Below are 22,661 nucleotides of genomic sequence, written 5' to 3'. Positions count from 1 at the left end.
CCTCCCCTCTGTCTCTCCCTCCCTCCCACTCTCCCTCTCTCCCTTCCTCCCTCCCTTCCTTTCTTCCTTCCTTCCTTTTTTCTTCTTCTTTTTTTCTTTTTAAACAGAGTCTTACTATGTCACCCAGGCTGGTCTTGAACTCCTGGCCTCAAGAGGTCCTCCTGTCTTGGCCTCCCAAGGTGCTGGGATTATAGGCATGAGTCACTGTGCCCAACCCGTGCTATTTCTTATGCTACTGCATTTAAATAAAAAGCCTGTGCTTTATCTTCTTCTGTGAAAAAAGTGCCTATTTTTCAACAATGAGCTCAAAACCACACTCCTTATAAAGTTTCTCCTGAAATCACCCACACAGTACTTAGTCCCCTGCTCCACTGTGTGCGTCCTTAAGTCCACTGCACCCTGCATATCTCTGTTTTGTGGTACTTGCCACTAGGGGTTTTGTTATAATCCTTCATGCACTTATCTTAGTCCTAACTCTTGCAGGGTAGTACCATGTCTTAAATGCAGGCTGAATCCATTTATGCTTACTTAGCAAACAGTTTTTGGCTCTGTGCACAACCTCAGCACCCAGCAAACAGGAGCCCTTCTCCCGAAGGCAAGGCACACCCAGCAGGTGAGAGGGCCAGTCCTGCTGGTGCACAACTGGCAGTGCCTGCAGAGTGGATGGATGCAGAGCACTTCTTGGAAGCCCCAAGTGACAAGAGTGGAAGCTTGAAGGGTAAGTACAACGTTCTGGCGAAGAGGAGTGGTGGCAGGGAAGGGGGCAAAGCGGGATAGAGAGGAATTAAAACAATCAGAAGAGAACTTCCTCAATATTCTGACAATAAACCTACAGACGTAATAGCTTCTTCCCTATCTTGTCACAAAGGAAGAGGGACTCTTCTTTCTAAGGTCCCCTCCCCACCAACACACACCTGTCCTGTGCCTTCTGAATGTCTCCTCACTCTCTTGATCTCTCATGTGCCCCCGATGGGAATTTAATAATGCATTATATAACGCCAAAATTTCTGCCATCTAACAGCAAACAAAAAAACCAAGACAAACCTCAGCCTACCCTCCTCTACTTGCCATGCTCCCTCCCCTCCCCTCGGGGGGCACATCTTTGTCATCTTTCCTGTCAGCACTTTGGCTTCCTCACCTACAACATGGGCAGAAGCAAGTCTTCCAGAGGAGGGAGGGCTGTGGGGTTAAGCATCAGATGGCAAGGGTCTGAGTCCTAGCTCTGTCACCTCCAAGCTCTGTGACCTAAGCCAAGCTGGCACTAAACTTTTCTGGGTCTCACTTACCCTCTCTATAAAATTAGGGGTGTTTTTGAGGGTTAAATCAATATAGTATGTGAAGCATATAACACAGTGCCTGGCATACAGTAAGTGCTCAGTACCTGAGAGCTATTATAATAATGGCTACAGCTTTCTGCACATCTATTTGTTCTATTTCTTCCCATTTTACCTGGCCCCTCTACAGCATTTGACATGGTTGATGCCCTCCTCCTTCCTAGATGATCCCTTTCCTTGACTTTTATGTTGCCCAGTCTCGCAGTTTTCCTCCTCATTCTCTAGCCTCTTGAATTTCTCTTTCCTGCCTCTGTAACTTCTTCTCTTTGCTGCTCCTTGAGATGTTATATTCTTCAGGGTCAGTCTTCAGTCTCTGTAGCAGCTTTAACTATTTAATTTTCCAACTGAGCTACAAATCAACTAGTTCATTTTCTCCTGCATCATGAAAATTATAAATCCAAGCACCTACTGATACATGCCTCAAACTCAGTAAATAAAAATTATAATTTGCGATTCCTCACACATCTATTCTTTTTCATATTGACTTTATTGCAGAGAATGACACCTGGTTGTCAAAATCAGAAACTTGGTTATAAAAGGCGACCAAATTAAGGGCAAAGAAGAACACATGGAATCATCCTAAGGAAGATGGAATGGAATCACTACTATCTTCTTAGCACTCACTCTGCGCCAGTCAACGGGCCACCACTATACCTAGATATCTTTTATTTTCTCAATTTCCTGAATACAGGGAATTTAACTACATGGATAAGACCACTGAGGCTCCAAAAGGGTTAGTTACTTTGACCCCTCCCCTCTCTCATGCACATGGAAAGAAGGGGATACTTATTTCTTTTTTCCGAAGAAGAGGGAAGATTCTCCAAAACCCTTAGTCTCCTACCTCTCCCTACAGGGGAGGTGATGTGACTTAATCCACTTGCTGAATTGGCGGAAGGAACTTGAAGTTCAGTTTCACTCCTTCCCAACCTCTCAAGAGCATACATGCTGAGCTGAGCTGAGATGACCTTCTGAGAGCATTCGTGCTGAGCAGAGCTGTGAGAGAGGCTCTCACATGGAAGAACTACGGCTGCTCCATGCTGTGTGGAGCGGTGGGTATGTCCAATTCTGGGGCTCAGTATTAAGAAATCTGTTATTCCTGGTTATCCAAACCCCACCTTTCAATTCAACTTTCATTAAGTAATAAAGCTGACACTCTGATAACCTTTTAATTACTTATGCATTTGTAAAAAATTGCTACGATCTTCTATTATATTTATTTGACCTTCCTCCTCTCTCCTCCCAGAAACCCTAATCCCTATATTGTTGAAAGCTATATGTGTCTAAGGCAGAGACTGAAAAAATAGTGAATAATGAGCTTTAAACTGCATGCCATTATATGTTACCATATATGCTGACGTGGAAAATGAATAGACATTTCACTGTGACACAGATTGATGGTGGTAGGAGCTCATGCCTTGTCATCTCAGCACAGATTTATGTCTCCCAATTGTTCATTTTGCTTTTGTAGAAGTGTCTATCAACAGAATGACAGTGAGACCTCCAGGAAAGCCTGGTGTGCACCTGAGTAGACGGTTTCACTGTGGGCATCGCTAGTTTTCCCCAACATGTCTCTTGTGTTATAAAATTCAAGTTAAAATGATATTTATTTATAAGAAATTAAAAACTGGCAGTTTAGGACATCCAAAACAGTCAGCAGCAAAATTACATGTTTGTTAATGAGCAATGCTGTATCTTAGTGTCACAATATTTCAATAACAGCACTAAAATAGACAAAATATTAAAAATCTCACAGCATGTCACCATGTTCTATCTTTTCATATATCTTCATATTTGATAGCTTCTAACTATTGAAACTCTCTTTGAAATTCAAATTTTATCCTGACTATTTTTAAGTACACAGAAAGTCTGAGGCAATTTTCCAACTGTTAGAAACCACAGACTCACTCTTTCTTCTCATTCTGGGGAGGCACATGTTCTAGCTATAGAAATAATGAGTCCTCATTCAGGTTGGTGACAGGACTCTGGCGAACTCTCTCCAGCACTCTGGGCCTCAGCTTTTTCACCTACAAATGGGTGATGTGGGCTGCTTCTCTTAAGGTCTCTTTGAACTGAAAAGGCCTGTGCTTCTAATTTTCTGTATTTAAATTATGTTCATAGTCTTTTGAAGTACACCTATAAGGTACTAGAAAGAATTATTAATTTTGTTGAATTTGGATCTTTCAAAATGGTTTAGGAGAAAGCTATCTATGCTATATATAAATTAAAGTTTGTTTGTTTGTTTGTTTGTTTTAAATCACTGCCATTACAAGTGGTTGGCCCTTTATCAAAAGCACAAAGAAGAAAAGAAAAAGGAACACTTACATTTCAAATCCTTACTTCCCTTGCCATGCTGTGGTTGAAATATTAAGAGCAAATAAAATGGAAAAGAAGGAAAATAAAAGGATAGCTGAAGGCAGGAGGAAAACACTAGTGATGCATTTGTAGATATAAAAATTATGCTGACTCCTTTTCGTTTCCACTTAGTTCATGGAAGTTGTTTTTATACCACAGTCCATGGGGAGAAGTTGATCATCAATAAAAACAGACACAGAATCTTCATATTACTCTATGTCCTATACCCATTCCACTGAAAACAGTGAAGAAAACAGCAATTTCTGCTACAAGGTATACTGAAAAGCAACAATTTCCTAACTAGTCTCCCTGACTCCAGTCTGTTCCTATGTTTTACCGTGTTCTCAGGTTCTTTCTGAAACACAATTTATTCATGTCATTACATTGCTGAAAACACACCCATAGATCCCCAGAACATAAGAAATAGAAATTAAACGCACTGGGATGCCCTCCTAGCAATTCTGCTCCTAATTATGGACTCAAGAAAAATGAAAACATAAATCATGAAGACATACACAAAGACTTGTATGCAAATATTCACCACAGGGTTATTCACAACAGCCCCAAAGTAGAGAAAACCCAATGTCCATCAACTGGTGAATGAAAACAATCTGTGGTATATCCATACAATGAAATACTACTCAGCAATAACACCAGTACCTGCAACAATATGGATGAATTTTAAATGCATTATGTTAAGTGAAAGTGGCCTAGTCCAAAAGACTACTGACTAATTCCATTTAGATAGCATCCTGGAAATCTGAAAACTGTGGTGACAGAAAACAGGTAAGTGGCTTCAGAGGCTGGGTGGGAAAAGGGTATAACTACAAAGGGCACAAAATAATTTGGGGGGTTGCAAAGTTCTATATGTTAGTTGTGGTGGATAAACTGCATCTAGATGTATATACATAAGCCAAAACTCATAGAATGCATACTATAAAAGGTAAATTTTACTGTATGTAAATTACTCCTTAATGAACCTGACTTATAACAAAAAAAGTCACAAGGCAAAGATAAGCTCCATGATTCTCAGTGAAGATTCTTACTATGTAGGTGTAATAATATGAAAAACTCTTGGGAATAAAAACAGCATCCTTTTCAAAAATGAAATTAAATTTAGTTTGAAACTCTCCAAAAATCTGTTGGGAGGCAATTCACTCACCCATGTTTAAGACACACTTACCTGCACAAAAAAAGGAAAAAACCCAACATGTGAATCTAGACCTAGCTAGGCCCTCAATTACATTGGAATTTTTTTTTGTATTTAACATCCCAGCTACCTTTTCTACTCCAGACTGTCCTCTTCCTTCCCAGTCACCAGCCTTCCAAGCACCCTACTCTTGAACTACATGGAAACACTGGCCGTTCCTCAGCGTGTCAGTCTGCCTACAGTGGGGGGAGACCTAGGACTGTGGATTAGAGCCCATCTTGTTCATCGACTTGTTTATTCACTCAAGAATTTGTTAAAATGCCTGTTTTCCAAAAACTGTGTGAGGTTCTGAGAATTCAACAGGATCTTTCTTAAGGAGGTTGTAGTCTTTTGGGGAAGACATAACTGAATAATTAGTAGTTAGAGGAATGTGTGCAATTATAAGGGTGAATGAGGAGTGCTACTGTTTGGAAGGGAAGCCTTCTTGGAAGGGGAAACTAAAAACTTCTGTATACCCAGGGAGAGGAAGCATTCTGGGCAGAGGAGAGAGTATTTATTTTGTAACTCAATCACAATCAGGAACTTGAATCTTTATTATTAGGTTGTTTTTGTTTGTTTGTTTTGTTTTGTTTTTAATGTGAAAGGCTAAAATTCCTCTCCTGGTTGGATGCTAGGGTTTGGTGCCATAACATAAATTTTCTTACAATAAACATCTGAGCTTTCTAGAATTTTGGAAAGCTGAAGGTATAGATATTGCTCAGGGATCCCAGACACTGACTTGCTTTCTCCGCATGTCTGAGGAAGGAACTTTATTGATGCTGAGCCTGCTTCAAGGGCCAGTAGAATCCAAAGTGCATGCTCTGGGAGTATAAAGTTTTTTCAAGAGAGGATATACATACTGACTACAAAAGAGCAGTGGCATAGCAAGAACTGGGCTTTTGAAAACATGCAAGACAGAGAGTGGAAAACTGTGGCTCCCATCTGCACCAATGAAGGACTCTAGATGGCCAGGGAAGCCATGCAAAGGGACATAGCATCTGCCCTGGGCTGCCGTTTTGCTTGTGATACAATTTTTTATGGCTAATTAAATAAGGACCTTAATTTAACTCTCCCTCTGTGTGTTTGTGTGTGTGTGTGTGTGTGTGTGTGTGTGTATGAATTTCTCCTACCACCCCGTCTGAAATGCTATACTTATTCAAGGAAAATAATGTGCACCTTGAGCTCTTGCACAGTTGCATTTCTTTGAACCAGCTTTTGCCTTTCACAAATTGGCCCCTAATCTCCATTTTCCTCTTCTATTAATTTCCTTTCTATAGACTCTCAAATATGGCATGAACATTGACACTTCTGTGATTTTTCTCAGGGTGTTTTATCTTCCTGGAAAACCCTTTCCTTTATTTCTACCAAAGAATATTCTATATTTTAACTGTTGAGACCTAGTTTAAATGTCATTTCCTCTATCAAGTCTAAGGCATCTTTAGGCGGAAAAGAATCTCTCCTATGGTCATATAACATTCTATTACTATTACTACTGTGTTCATTACTATTTCTAGAAATAGTAAACTCTTCAGGCTGTGTTTATGCTGTCAGTATATACACAGTGCTCGCTCAAAATCTCCCCCCTCACTCTCACCTTCCTCTTGCTGGAACACGCGCACGCACACACACATAAACACACACACACACACACACACACACACACACACACACACACACACACAGAGGGAGAGTTAAATTAAGGTCCTTATTTAATCCCCTTGCTGGATTGTTAATTTCTGAACTGTGTTACTTACAATTTACTTCCAGCATTTGGCACACGGCCTGTCCTATAGGAAATCCTCAACAAATTTTCATGTTTCTAAAGGCATGAATGCATGCAGGTATGAATGAATCAAGACATTCTAGAAGGGGATATGGTAATGTCAATTTGTAATTGGGCATATCAGCTGTCTTTAAAAAAATCAGAAAATTATAAACAACCATGACAGAAAATGACCTGAGAGTTGCTTGCTTTATAAAGAGTTCAAATCCAAAAAGTTTCAATAGACAATAATGGAGGGGCCTGAAGAGGAAGATTTAAAAAAAAAAAAAAAAAAAGAAGCAAGATCCTTGTACCATAATCCCCACTGAAGATCTTGTAGGGAACACTGACATTTATTCTACATCTTATTCCATGTAGGTTTTTCAGTATTTGAGCAAATGGGGACACACATGGCAGAATACAAGGCACAACTAACAGTAAATTCTTGGATTGCAAGGTCCCGCTAATTTTAGAATAACAAAACCTTCCCAAAGCAGCTTGCTGTTATGTTCTGAGTCACTGCTTAATGCTTTAGCAATTCTGTGCTGATAATGATAGCTGACATTTATTGATCACTTAAGCCTTCTAGACATGTGTGACTCACCCAAGCTGCACAAACTGTAAACAGTAGGCACCAAGACTGAAGCTTGGGGTTGTCTCCAGTAGACTCCAATGTCTGTACTCTTAACCATTTTGCTGTATCTTTGGCATCTGGCCCAGAAGTCAAGAAACTAGGGTGTTCCTAAGAGTTTTAAGGGTGATGACACAGTGGAATTAAGTATTAGTATAAGTATTATTTGTGTAAAGGAAGTAGTTGAACTTTGTATTACTTGTCTGTAAGGATAAACGCAGTTAAATAACGATAGTAATTTTCCTTCATTTTGTGTCTCAAGACGTAGCATTTAGACATTACACAGACACATCCTGGCTTGGTAGAAGGACCACAGAGTACAAGCCCAGAGGCCAGTCTGTGAGCCTCAGTTCCGCTACTTCTGAGGCAGCTTGCTTAATTTTGTTGAGCCTTTGTTTTTTTCATCCATGAAATGGGGAGAATATCTGACCTACTTCCTACTACTGTAAAGGAAAGTCATGGAGCATAAAACATCATATAAATGTTAATTATGACTTTCATCTATAGTATCTTATTTTTAGTTACTTTAAAATTCTGTTCTTATTAAATGGGAAATGTTCCTGACTCTTTTAAATAAATATTTAAGCAGTTAATTTTTTAAAAAGATCAGATTTTTTCTATGATCAGACATTTCCCTGGCAGAGATTTTGGGCAACTAATAACTTTATCACATTACACCTGTATTCAGTTTGGATTTTGAGTCAACAAAGGATTAAAGAGCTTTGAGGTCATGCTAAACTTCCCCTGCTTCCCAAACTCTAGTACGTATTTTTAAGCAGGATCACATAAAACATTAAATACTGCTTTTGGCTATGGTTATCTAAAGGTGGAATTTGATGAAAAATAATCTAAAAAGCAAAACAATTTAAGGGAAGGAAAAGTAAGACTAAAATAAGATATTAAAGAAAAAGGTGCTCATATCTGACTAAGATGTGGTGTGAAGCTTCAAAGTCATCATATAAAGCAACCTTACTGCAATATTATTCATAGCAATTAACAGTTAACCCAAGATAGGATCCCTGCTTATTTTAATCTTCCTTTATTAGAATTGGAAGTTAATTCTGCTTTTCTTTTTAAAATCACCGATAGATTTCAATAAAAGAAACATCACTCTACATTTGTCTGACAGTGAGGTAAAGCTCTAAATTAAGGCAAAGGGTAAAAAAGAAGAAAACATGCAAGAATTCAAGAATCCCATGTTAGAATTTTTGATGAAATGCTATCTGCTAATCACAGGAAAAGCAACCTTGAATCTATGAGTGTTCCTACAGGCGGGGGACGTGGGTAGGAGCCCTCAGTTATTTTCTCTTTCATTTAAAAGTGGGAATTGTGCAAGGTATTCCCTACTGCGATGCCTCACACTGGGGTCTGAAATAAATCTGCTCTCATGTTGAGAGAGAGACATGCTATTTGCTGTTGAGAAACCCAATATGTAGACAGTCATGGAGGTGCTTCTGGCAGGAGCCTTTGTTTGTATTATCACCATGTGAGAAAGAAAAGCTAATGTGTTTGATCCAAAAATAGCCCCTTCTGAGGCTTTTTTCTCTAACACTATCTACTCTATAGGTATTACCGGAAGAATAAGTAAATTTGGGCAACTCTTGAAAGACACTCTTACCAAGGATGGCACACCCTTTCTTGCCTCCTACAGCTAAGAATAATGGACTTCTGTTTTTTTCAGAATTAAATATCAACTATATACTAGCAGGAGGTCAATATTCAAAGCTGAAACCAAACAGTTAATAGATATTTTTCACAGAGAGATGCTAACTAATACAACCCAGTAAACAGTATATAAAGGGCAATTGTTTTCATCTGTTCCCACTACTGAAATAACGTGAGATTCTGCTGGGAGCATTCAATGGAGACAGCAAGTATTCCAGGTTATTACATGTAGTTGGCTGTCTCCCCACAGGGTTATTTTTATAAATTATACATCACTTCCCTTCTAGAGTAATAATCCTTTAACAGATGTGACCCCATATGTTAAATTAGAAATTTTAGAGATGCTAAGCGATGTGTTTTCTAGACATAACAGAAAGCCCTTCAGTGCCAAAGCAGTCCGCAGCCTCACCAGCAGCAGTGCCAGACACTGAATTTTATCCCCACGCACACTGTTCCATGAGAGAATAGCCACCTTCCTCAAATGTTATTTTAGATAAAATTCTAATAATCTTGGTGTTCTGTTTCTCTAGCCCTTAAGTTATTACAGGTAACAAGCTAACAAGATGGAGTGAGGGTTGTTTGAAGCAGGTATATACTCAGCAGCAGATACAAGCTGACAGACTGAAAGTAAGAAAGTCAGAAATCAGAAATAAACCTGAAATAAACCCAGCTTAAATAGCACTACAACATGGGTTAAACTGTGTAGACGTAAATGATGCCAAACACTTCAACAGTCCCCAAAAGCATCACTGCATGGTATTGTAACTGATGCTCATTAAAATAAGAATTATAGTCTCCAGTCATCAAGGAATGTTAAATTATTTGCACAACACATTTTTAAAATGGGGAACTGATTTAAAAATACTTTAGAAAATATCACCCAAATTTATTACTTTTGCTTAAATGACGCTTAAAGTTATCTAACATTATCTTTAAATAACTGTTGCTATGAAATACTGATTTCCCAGTGATGTCAAATGAAATAATAATTTCTCAGCCCAGCTTGCATCAGTGTCTCCTGAAGGGCCTGAAACAAAACAGATGTTCCCAAACCCCAATACCAAAAAACTTGCTACAGGTGATTTTGCTCTGCAACATTTCAGCTATATGTAAAGATTAGTACAGGAATCCCATTTTATCCACGGTTTTGCTTTTCACAGTGTCAGTTACACATGGTCTACAATAGTCCAAAAATAGCTGAGTACAATACAATAAGGTATTTTGAGAGGGAGACCACATTCATAACTTTTATTACAGTATATTGTTATAATGTTTCTATTCTATTATCAGTTATTGTTGTTAGTCTGTCACTGTGACTAATTTATAGATTAAGTTTTGTCATAGTATGTATGTATAGGAAAATATGTAGTATATATAGGTGTGGTATTATCCAAGGTTTCAGGTATCCACCAAGGGGTCTTGGAATGTATCCTGTATGGACAAGGGGGGACTATTGTATATATTATATGAATGATTAATTTCAGTATTTTTAAGCCTATGTCTGATACTGTCTTATTTTTCTTTTGTTTAGATGTCAGCGGGATCTATATGTTTGACTGATGTTTGTTCAGAACTCATATTGACTAGCTTGCATTATTATAACTTTTAAGAAAGAAATTACATGGAATTCATATTTTTTAGATATCATCTGAGATTTCACCAAAATAGAGTGGATATCTTTAAATACAACTTGAAAATCACAATGAGAGAAACCCCAAGAGTATCTTTAGAGTTTCTCCAATGTGCTATGAGAGTGAAAACCTGACATTACAAAATTGATTAACCTTGCTTTAGAGTAGCGGTGGTAGGCATGATAGGATGACCACAAACTTTCAACAAATAACCCAACTGTGAAGATCCTGGTCTCCGGGGAGTAAGAAATAGTTAAGTTTACTGGAGCAATAGCAGGATGATGAAGTGACAAACTATCTCTGATATATTACCCAACAGAGAGAATACATGTTTCAATGGGAGGTTTCTCATTACAGACAAATGAGATTATAGATCAGTAACAGAGATGTAAATCTATTATTTATTGAAAAACAAAGCCATTGCCTTTCTGAGAGGTAGTGAAAAATAACAATAAAGAAGAGGAGGATGTTATCTTCAAATACTAAGGTTGAGAGTAAACTTAGTAACATTTCTAAATATTTCCATACTATATATGAAATGATGGCTTGCAAGAAACTGTATATCAGGTAATAAGGGTCAGTGATCTCTGAGAGATAGCGATCACATTTCTCAAACCAGTGATAAAAGAAAGATCACAAAAGCAGACAGAGAGAATAGACATGTCACACACAGGGAAATAAAAATAAGAATGGAATGGCCTGGATGCACCATCAGGAAGTCCAATGATAAGCCTGCCCCACCCGCTGCCATTGGCACCTGCCATTCAGGGGCCTAAAAACCAGGGCCACCTGGTTTACTGCCATAGCTGTTGGCACCTAAGCGTGTCATCTGGAAGCTTGGGAATCGGCCCACTCAGCCTGTCACAGCAGGCACCCATGCATGCTGTCTGGGGGTCTGAAGATAGATCCACCCCACCCACCCCCATTGTCGCGGATACCCCATTGTGCCATCTGGATGTGTAAGGATTGCCCCCTGCCCCACCCCTCAGTGCAGCCTGCACTCATGTGCACTGTTAGGCAGTGTGAGAACAAGCCTGTCCTACCTGGCACCACTCCTGCTACTCCCTGTGCATGTTGTCTGGGAACCTGGAGATTGGCTCACATGGCCCGCCACCACCAATGCTTACACACATATTCCAGGGGCCTAGGGACTGACCCACCCCATCTGCCACCACTGGCACCTGTGCATGCCTTCCAGAGGCCTGAGGATGGGCCCAGCCAGCCTGCCACCACTACTGCAAGCAACCACTTGTACACCCTACCTGGGGACCTAGGTACCTGCACATGTCACTTGAGAGCCTGAGGGTTGGCCTGCCACTGCTACTGCCACGGCCAATACCATACATGCTACGTAGGTGCCTGAGGACCTGCCTGCCCACTGCAGCCACTGCTGGCAGCCAACTAAGCCTTCTGAAGGCCCAAAGGTCCGCTCTCCTGGAACCACTACCATCAGTGCCCATGTACACTGCCTAGAGGCCCACAGACAGGCATGCCCAAGGACCAGCCCACCTGGCATCCTAATCCCCAGCAGAGCCTCATCACAGCCTCCACTAAAATTCACAGCCTAAACCACTGAGGAAATCATAGACACCACTGATGCTGAACACAGCCAAGGAAATCATACTGAGACTACACTACTGTGCCAGACCAGAACCAAAGACAAACTGTCCTACACAACCAGCATTATAGATATTTCTACAGAAAAAAAGTCTTTCCTATGAAAGCCAACTCATAAAATTGGAAGAAGTGACTGTTATGCCAAATGCACAGATATCAAAGGTAAGGACAAATGAAGATAAAAAAAGGAAGAAGACATGAGACTTCCAAGGGAACACAATTATTTTCCAGCAACAGCTTCTGAGGAAAAGGAAATTATGAAATATCAGAAAAAGAATCAGAATAAGATACCATTATTATTCTGTTATAATAATAATCTATCTCACTAAAGAAACTCAGTGAGATATAACAGAGATAAATAATACAAAAAATTAAGAAAATAATTTATGATCTGAAAGAAAAATTCAGTAGAGAGATAGATATCATTTAAAAGAACCGAAACTGTAACTAAAGAATTCAACGAGTGAAATTAAAAATAAAATCAAGACCATCAACAATAGAATAGATTGAGCAGAAGGAAAATTTCAGAACCAGAGGATAGATCACTTGAAATAATCCAGTCAGTAAAAAAAAAAAAAAAAAAAAGAATGAAGGGGCCAGGCTTGGTGGCTCATGCCTGTAATCCCAGCACTTTGGAAGGCTGAGGCATATGCATCTCTTGAGCTCAGGAGTTCAAGATCAGTGTGGGCAACATGGCAAGACCCTGTCTCAAGAAAAGAGAAAAGAAAAGAAAAGAAAGATTACATAATATATATGACACCAGAAATCGACCAAATAACCAAGTGTCCTAATTTATGGATATGAAAAAAGGCAAATAAAACTTATTTAATGAAATAATAGCTTTCAAACTTCTCAAAGCTTGCAAGAAATATAGACATCCAAATATGGGAAGCTCAAAGATCCCCAAATAAATTCAACCAAAATGGTCTTCTCCAAGTTACATTATAGTAAAACTGTCAAAAGTCAAAGACAAAGAGAAAATTATAAAAACAGCAAAAGAATCAAGTCATTTAAAATGGAATTCCCATTAGAATAACAGCATATTTCTCAGCAGAAACCATTCAGGCCAGAAGAGAATAAAATGACACTTTCAAAGAGCCAAAAGAAAAAACAAAAATTTCCAGCTAAGATACCAGATCCAGCAAAGCTACCCTTCAAAAATGAAGGAGAAATAAAATCTTTCGAAAGCAAAAATGGAGAGAATTCATCACCACTAAGCCAGCCCTACAAGAAATGCTTAACAGAGTCCTATATCTGGAAGGAAAGGGACAATAGCTGCCATCATGAAAACACACCAAAGTACAAACAAAGTATAAAACTCACTAGTAGAGCAGACACACAAATGAGAAAACAAGAGCCAAATGTTACAACTACAGAAAACTACCAAACTGCATGATAAACAATAGAGGATAAAGGAACAAAAGATATACAACAACAACAACAACAACAAAGAAAACAAGAAAACAATTAACAAAATGACAGGAATAAGTCCTCACCTATCAATAGTAACCTGGAATGTAAACAAACTAAATTCTTACTTAAAAGATATAATCTGGATAAATTGATAAAAACACATACCACAACTATATGCTGCCTACAAGAAACTCATTTCACCTGAAACACATATAAACTCAAAGTGAAAAGACAGAAAAAGATATGCAGGCAAATAGAAACCAAAAGTGAAAAGAAGTAGCTTTTTTTATTATCAAGTAAAACAAACTTTACATGAAAAGCTATAAAAAAGAGACAAAGAAGGCCATTATATAATGATTAAGGGATCAATTCTGCAAGGGGACATAACAATTCCAAATATATATGCATCCAGATATATAAAGCAAATATTATTATCTCTAAAGGAAGAGACAGACTCTAACACAATAATAGTTGGCAAGTTCAACACCGCTATCTCAGTATTGGACAGATCGGCTAGACAGAAAACCAACAAAATAAACATTGGATTTAAACTTCACTTTTACAGCAAATGAACTTAATGAACATTTACATGGCCAGAGCATCATATCCAATAGCTACAGAATACACACTCTTCTTGTCAGCACATGGAATATTCTCCATGATAGACCATATGTTAGGCTACAGAACATGTCTTGACAAATTTTAAAAAATTGAAAGCATATCAGGTATCTTCCAGAACACAATGAAATAAAACTAAAAATGCAGTAAGGAGAGAAACTTTGGAAATTTTACAAATATATGGAAATTAAACGACATGCTCCTGAATGACCACTGAGTCAATGAAAAAATTAAGAAAATTTTTAAAAAACTACTTGAAGCAAATGAAATAGAAACATGACATACCAAAACCCATGAGATACAGTAGTGCTAAGAAGGAAGTTTATAGCACTAAACACCTACATCAGAAATGTAGAAAGATTTCAAATAAACAACCTAATGACACACCTCAAAGAACTAGAAAATCAAGAAAAAGCCAAACCTAAAACTAGTAGAAAGAAACAAACAATAAAGATCAGAGAAAAACTAAACAAAATAGGCACTAAAAAAAAAAATTACAAAAGATCAATGAAATGAAAAGTTGGCTTTTTGAAAAGAAAAACAAAATTGATAAACTACTAGTTAGAATGACTAAGAAAAAAAGGAGGGAAACCCAAATAAATAAAATCAGAAATAAAAATGAGACATTTTAACTGATGCCACAGAACTCTGATGGATCGTCAGAGACTATTATGAACAATCATACACTAACAATTTGAAAAGCCTAGAAGAAATGGATAAATTCCTAAGCACATACAACCAACAAGATTGAACTAGAAAGAAATAGAAATCCTAAACAGACCAGTAACAAGTAATGAGACTGAATCAGAAATCTCCCAACAAAGAAAATCCTAGGACCAGATAGCATTACCGTTGAATTTCACCAAACTTTTAAAGAAGAACTAACACCAATTCTCAAACTATTCCCAAAAATTGAAGAGGAGGGAATTCTTCCTAGTTCGTTCTACCAGGACAGCATTGCCCTGATACCACAACCAAACAGGACACAACAACAACAATAACAACAAAAAACTATACACTGATATTCCTAATACGAAAATCCCTAATAAAATATTAGCAAAGTCAATCTAATAACACATCTAAAAAATAACAGGCCATGATCAAGTGTGATTTATCCCACAGATGCAAGGATGGTTCCAACATATAAAAATAAAAAAAAAATACATCGATAGAAGAACAAAAACCACATGATCATCTCAATAGTTGCAGAAAAGGCATTTGATAAAATACAACATCCTTCTGAACAAATTAGGCATAGAAGCAATACACCTCAACATAATAAAGGCCACGTATGACAAACCCACAGCTAACATCATAGTGAGTGGGGAAAAGCAGAAAGCCTTTCCTCTAAGAGCTGAAATAAGACAAAGGTGTTTGCTTTCACTGCTCTTGTTTAACATAGTATTGGAGGTCCAAGCCAGAGCAAAAGGGCAAGAAAAAGAAATAAAAGACACCGAAATTGGAAAAAAGGAAGTCAAATTGCCCTGTTTGCAGATAACAGGATCTTATATAGAAAAAAATCTAAAGACTCTACCAGAAAACTTTTAGACTTGATAAACAAATTCAGTAAAGTTACAGGATACCAAATCAACATGCAAAAATCAGTACCATTTCTATACACCACAGCAAACTAGCTGGAAAGAAATCAAGAAAGTAATCCTGTTTACAATAGCTACAAAAAAAAACCCTAAGAATAAATTTAGCCAAGAAGGTGAAAGAGGAAAATTGGAACAAAGAAGAAATGTGAAAAATAGAAAACATACAGCAAGATGATAGATCTAAATCTAATCATAGCAATAATCACATTAAATAGAAATACTCCCAATTAAATGCCAAAGAATTTCAGCTTGGATAAAAAAGTAAGAGCCAGTTATGTGGTAACTTCAATAAATACACTTCAAATATAAAGACACAAATAGGTTAAAAGCAAATGAGTGGAACATGGTATGTCATTCTAATAAAAAGGACAATAAAAAAGAGTCGAAGTGCCTATCTGTGTGAATAACAAAGCAGATTTCAGGCCAAAGAATATTCTCAATGATAAAGGTGATCATTTCATAATTATAAAGAAGTCAATTCATTAAGAGAACATAATAATCTAAATGTTCATTCCCCTAATTACAGAACTTTAAAATCCACTAAACAAAACCCAACAGAATTTTTAAAAGATAATAGGAAAATCCATAATTCCATCAGAGGCTTTGTTAGTCCTCCCTCAGTAATTAACAGGACAAGTAGAGAGGACAAGCAGAGAGAACAGCAAGGATACAGAAGATTTGAACAATGGTATGAAGCAACTTGATCTAAATGACATTTCTAGACTCTCTGCAACAATAGCAAAATATACACCTTTGCAAGTGGGAGGCTGAGGCGGGTGGATCACGAGGTCAGGAGTTCAAGACCAGCCTGGCCAACATGGTAAAACCTCGTCTCTACTAAAAATACAAAAATTAGCCAGGTGTGGTGGCGAGTGCCTGTAATCTCAGCTACTCAGGAGACTGAGGTAGATGATTGCTTGAACCCGGGAGATAGAGGTTGCAGTGAGCTTAGACCATGCCAGTGCATTCCAGCCTGGGCGACAGAGTGAGACTCCCTCTCAAAATAAAAAGGAAAAAGAAAAAAAGAAAAAAAAATCTCAAAAAGGAACAACAAATTAAACGTAAAGGAAGTGGAAGAAAGGAAATAATAAAGATCAAGGTACATATTGATAACTTAGAAAGCAAAAAAATACCAGAGAAAGATAATAACAATAAAGCTGATTTTGAGAGAAGATAACTAAAATCGATACTCCACCAGACTGATTAAGAAAAAGAGAGAGAAGACACAAATAAACATAAATAGCCAACATCACGAATGAGTCAGGTGATATCATTGCAGATTCTATAATTATTAAATAAATAATAAATATTATAAATAATGTTAGGTCAATTAACTCAACAAATTAGATGACATCAACACAATTCTTGAAAGACACAAACTACCCAAGGTTACTCAAGAATAAACAACCTGCATATCCTATATCAGTCAAATAAATAAAGTTTATGGTTAAAAACTTTCCAAACACAAAATAATAGGCCCAGTCATCTACACTAGTGAATTCTACCAAACATTCAACAAAGAAATAATACATAAATTCTTAAAGAGAAGGAGTTGTTTCCCATCTCCTTCTGTGAGGTCTGCATTATTATGAAACCAAAATCAGATAAAGATACTTCATGAAAACAAAACTACTAACTGGTATCCCTCATGAACACAGATGTAAAAAAATTTTTATCAAAATGTCAGCAAATCCAATCCAACAAGATACATAAGGAAAAATGCATCATGAGTTTTATCTCAGAAATGTATTAATGTATAGTTGTTTTAACATCTGGAATCAATCAGTGCAATTTATATTATACATAAAAATGAAAAAAAAAACATATGATCATAGGATCATTTCATTAGACATTAAAACAGCCTTTGGCTAAATCTAAAACCAATTCCTGAAAAAAAACTTGAAGCGGTGTAGACATAGAAAGAAACTTTCTCAATCTGATAATGAGCATCTATGAAAAATCTAAAGCTAACATAATACTAAATGGTAACAGACTGAATTCTACCCTCTCCTACCCCCAAAATCAGGAAAAAGACAAAGACGTCCATGCATAACTTCTCGGCATTTTACTGGAGGTTCCAGCCACTGAATCTGGGAAATGTAAACTAATGCGTAGGGACTTTAAGCGGATCAGTAGCTCCCAGGGTTGGAGAGGGGCACAGAGGAAGAACATTCAGGAGAGGTCACAGAGCAGCACCAGGAAACTTGGGATCACTGGATATGGTCATTATATGATTGTGGTGAGGGTTTTACAGTTTCATACGTGTCAAAACTTATCAAACTGTATGCTTTAGGTGAAGTCTATTGTATATTAACTATATCTCAGTGAAGTTGTTATAATAAACATATAAAAATATAACCACAATACTGTTACCATATCTAAAAAGAAATTCATGGCTGGGCGCTGTGGCTCATGCCTGTAATCCAAGCACTTTGGGAGGCAAAGGTGGGCAGATCACTTGGGGTCAGGAGTTCGAGACCAATCTGGTCAACATGGTGAAACCCCATCTTTACTAAAAATGTAAAAATTAGTTGGGTATGGTGGTCGGTGCCTATAATCTCAGCTACTTGGGAGGGTGTGGCAGGAGAATTGCTTGAGCCTGGAAGGTGGAGGTTGAGCCGAGATTGCGCCACTGCACTTCAGCCTAGGTAACAGAGACTCCATCTCAAAAAAAAAAAAAAAAGAAATTTGCAATAATTTCTGAATATCATAGTTGGATACTGTCACTGAATAATCAGTGTGTACATTTCCCTGATTGTCTTAAAAATTTATATTTTTAGAGTTTGTTAATTTGAAATGGGACCTACACAAGGTCCAAAGACAGCAATTGGTTTTGTGTGAAACAAACGAATCAGAACTTCCTGCAGAATCTCGTGAGATATTAATGTCCATTCTTGTTTATTAAGAAATACTGAATAGAAAAGGGCCAAAATCATTTTAGGACATCCATAACTACTGCTACACAGAAAAAAAAATCCAATCTGGAATATGACAATCTGCCCTGACCTATTTGTCTAAATTTCTCCATTGCATTAGTTTGCTTATTGGATTCTCCAGAACACGATGTGTGACTGTTTTCAAACCATTTTGACATGTATTTATTGAGTGCCTCACAGGTATTATGCTAACTAGTGTGGGGACACAAAGATAAACAAGACAATCCCTATCCCCAAGTCCTTCACACATTAGAAAGTGGTAGGGGGGAAGTAAATTAATGACTAGAATGAAAGATTGAAAATGATCACACAAAGTAAGAATTACAAAGTGCTCTGGGAACAGAAAGAAGCAAAGGATTACCACTCATTGGAAAAACAAGGAAAGAACTAAGGAATGACAGAACATTAGAACTCACTCTTGAGGCACAGATCTAATTTGGAATGAGGTAGACAGCGAAAAATATTTCAGATAAAGGGGAAAGTATGTACGTATAAATGTGAAAAGGCATTTTCAGGGATTTGTGAAAAATCTTGTGGAATTCTATAAAGTACAGGGACATGGATATTAGGGCCAAGGCTACACAGGTGGCTTACAGCCAAATTATGGGGTGCCTTGAACAAAATTCTGAATTTTGACTTTGCTCCACAGACAATGTGGTATTACTGATGGCTTCAATGAGTGAATGTATGAATCCTGTCTTTCAAGAACTTTCTCTTGTGGTAGGTACGTATATGCAGAAGGGTGAAAACTAGAGGCCAGAAGACTCCCTGGATGTGATACATAAGCCTGAGATGTCACAGGGCTGAGGCAATGGTAGGGCAGAAAGAGAGAGAAATGGTGAAATTCCTGGCTAAACTAAATGGTTAAATTTCAGGGGGGGGGGAAGACTTAAAAACAAAACTCAGGAAAATTTCGATTTAAAAATATCAAAGAAAAAATTAAAAATTATAATTTCTTATCAGTAACACTGACATTCAGACAAATCAATTTCACTTGAATAAAAATACATGAATTATTTTTATTACATTTACAGATGATCAGGTTTTTTAACATAATGTACTACCGAGCATACTGTCACTTAGAAGGAGGTGACATTCCAACACATTGCAGATTATTGTCAGCCCAAAAGATGTGATATATGTTGTGATCTCTTTTATGAATAATGTGCAGTTTATTTTTATGCAACAGCACACCACATGTTTTGGTTGTTAACAGATGGCAAACTCTTTTTACCATGGTTTTAAACTTGCACACTGGGAATGAAAACTATTTATACAGTAAACACTTTAGCAGATCCTATCTTTGGACAAGTTTAATTAAAGAATGAGAGACCAATTGCACAATCAAGCAGACTCAGGGGAGGAAGCAGGAACTTGCTTCTTTGCTGAATACATTATTTTTTCCCAGCAATTTAAAGCATACATGGAAATTAATGGCACTATTGAATTTTATAATAAATCCCTTAAGCATTTAGCTTTTTTTGTTAGCTGTCTCCAAACTCAGTGTTAATAAAGCTGTAACACCCAAGGTAGAAGGAAAGCATAACTTACTCTTTAATGAGATGCCACTACAAGCATTCCTCAAATAGCTTTCCAATATTCTCATACCTTATTCAACTTGTAGATTTTCATTTTTCACATATAAACACCTCCTAGAAAAACATCCCTGAAGAACCACCACCCTTCTCTTGCACTTAAAGACACTGGAATGTCATGTGGATAAAGTGTATCACAGTCATTAAGAGCCTCTTAGAAAAGGAACATACACAAGAAATATCACATTACTCTTCTATTGCATTTGGACTTAGGGATAACATGCATTTTATACAAAATGATCATTGGAGGGAAAGTAATGATAAGAGTTGCTCGTATCTGTATAGCATGACATCAGTGACAAAGCCAAATGGCCATCTGACCTGCACGAAAAATGCAGGAGTGCAAGTAGAATTATCTCCATGTTTTACACATGGGGAAAAAAGCTCAGAGAGGCCAGGAGACTTGTTCAAGATGAAACAGCAAATAAGAATTAGTAAAGCTGATTAAAACTCCTAGTCAAGAACCCTTTCTACTGTACTGCAAGAATTTTCTAGAATTAAATAAGTGATTTCACACTAGTAGGAGAAATTCATACGGCTATAAGGAAAATACTCACTGATCAAATGATAATAATGGCTACTCAAAAGCTGAAGCAGGCAAAAGAATAGGGCTCACAAGAGCCTTGACCTCCAACACCACATTCAGTCACACACTTTAATCTAAAAACAAAACAGATCAAACCCCAAACTCAGACTGACCAAGAATGGAAACCTCTTGTGTATTTCCATGACACTAGTACCAATGCACTAAGTGTGTTTGATACTATTAATCTAAAAGGCAATTTAAAATATTCCTCGTTTTTCTTTCTAGCAAGTCTCTTCACTTGTATTTCATAATCACAGAGAAATACTCCAGTAAGAGCATTGTCAAGCTATTATCATACTTCTCAGGGGGTAAAAGACAATCCGCCTTTGGCCTCCTTCCTCAGAAGGCACAGAGGTATGCAATTAATGGCGCAACAACACATACCCTGCTGGGTCCTATACTGCTTGACTCTTAGGACTGTCTGGAAGTGCCATGAAAAAATATACTGCAGAGAATGCACACGTATGCTCACAGCAGCAGTTAAAAAGCAAAGATACAGTATGAATCAAAGTGACAAGGCCCAGAAATTAAATGCTCACCCAAGTTCATTGGTTTTATGTTGAAGCTATAATTTGCAATTAATGCTACTTCCACCCTATGACTAGCTGAATGACATTAGTAATAACATCACTAATATGATGATATAAATGCACAAAGAAGTCAGTGATCCTTGGGGGAGAGGAGCCAAATTTCAATGAAGCATAAAAATCAAGGTTATTACCTGAAACATAACTTTATCAAACCTTGACTTTTATGTAAAGGGTATCAGTTAAAGGCATCACACTGTATAAATAGATTTTATTCACTTTTATTTCAAGTTTAAAGTGTGCTTCACACAACTTTAATCAAGTTGATATTTTAATTGTGGTAGCTGGCCCACCCCAAAGCCTTCAGATAAATAATATATACATATAATCGTAGATTAGGTTTTAATTAAATCCGTTGCTTTAATTTCATGAAATTATTATGAAACAGGAATGGGACAAAGAGGAGAAGGCATCATCAATGTACTGATACAGCAAAAGAGTAAAAGTCATTAGATATTAGAAAAAAATGAACTATGATAATTTTCCCAAAAAGTAGTGGTATCAAGGATTTTTAAGACAAGACTCTAATCTAATCGATATAGAGCGCATAGCCCATGATACCCGAGTAAGTACTGCTCTTGGAGTACTGCTGGGCTTGCTGTGAGCAGAAACACCTGTGATATTTTTTCCACATCAACTTATCACACTTCAGTATCTGAGTTCACAGGGCTCTTGCATGGGTGCAACCCTCACCCACTATTTGAGGACCAGCTCAAATGTCACCGCTCCATGAAGACTCCGGTTGCTTTCCATCTCCTGCCAGCAGTGTGTCATTTCCTCCTGGTGTTCCCACAGCATTTCGTTCATAGTCTCTACCTCTTTACATTGTAGAGTACTACTTGCTTTGCTTTCAGAGGGCTCCACAGAGCATAGCACATAAAAGGAGCCCAAATATTTTGCAAATTAATACATCATCCTTCTTAGCTAGAAGCTGTTATCTTCTTTATTCAGTTCCCCCTTCCATTCTTTAAGAAGGATCAACATGTCAAGGGATGGCTGAAGTCCCAGGACATGGTGCAAGCTGCCTGGCCTTCACCAGACACAAATGAATCCCCTGTAAATGAAAGTGTGTCGGAATATATATAATTCTTTCTCCTACTCCGTTCATCCATGCACGCTGACTTTTAAAAATGAACCCAAAGGCAAA

The 22,661-nt window shown here is 37.5% G+C and overlaps 1 protein-coding gene across 2 annotated transcripts in view; it reads right to left on the bottom strand.

Annotated features, from left to right (window-relative positions):
* Positions 1-22,661, bottom strand: part of ASPH (aspartate beta-hydroxylase) — a 186,865-nt gene that overhangs the window by 81,409 nt on the left and 82,795 nt on the right. The window lies entirely within an intron of this gene.

Source organism: Mandrillus leucophaeus, unplaced genomic scaffold, assembly GCF_000951045.1.
Source record: "Mandrillus leucophaeus isolate KB7577 unplaced genomic scaffold, Mleu.le_1.0 Scaffold236, whole genome shotgun sequence".
NCBI classification, from domain to species: Eukaryota; Metazoa; Chordata; class Mammalia; order Primates; family Cercopithecidae; genus Mandrillus; species Mandrillus leucophaeus.
Note: the sequence above shows the minus strand (reverse complement) of the source record. Positions and strands in the feature narration are given on the sequence as shown.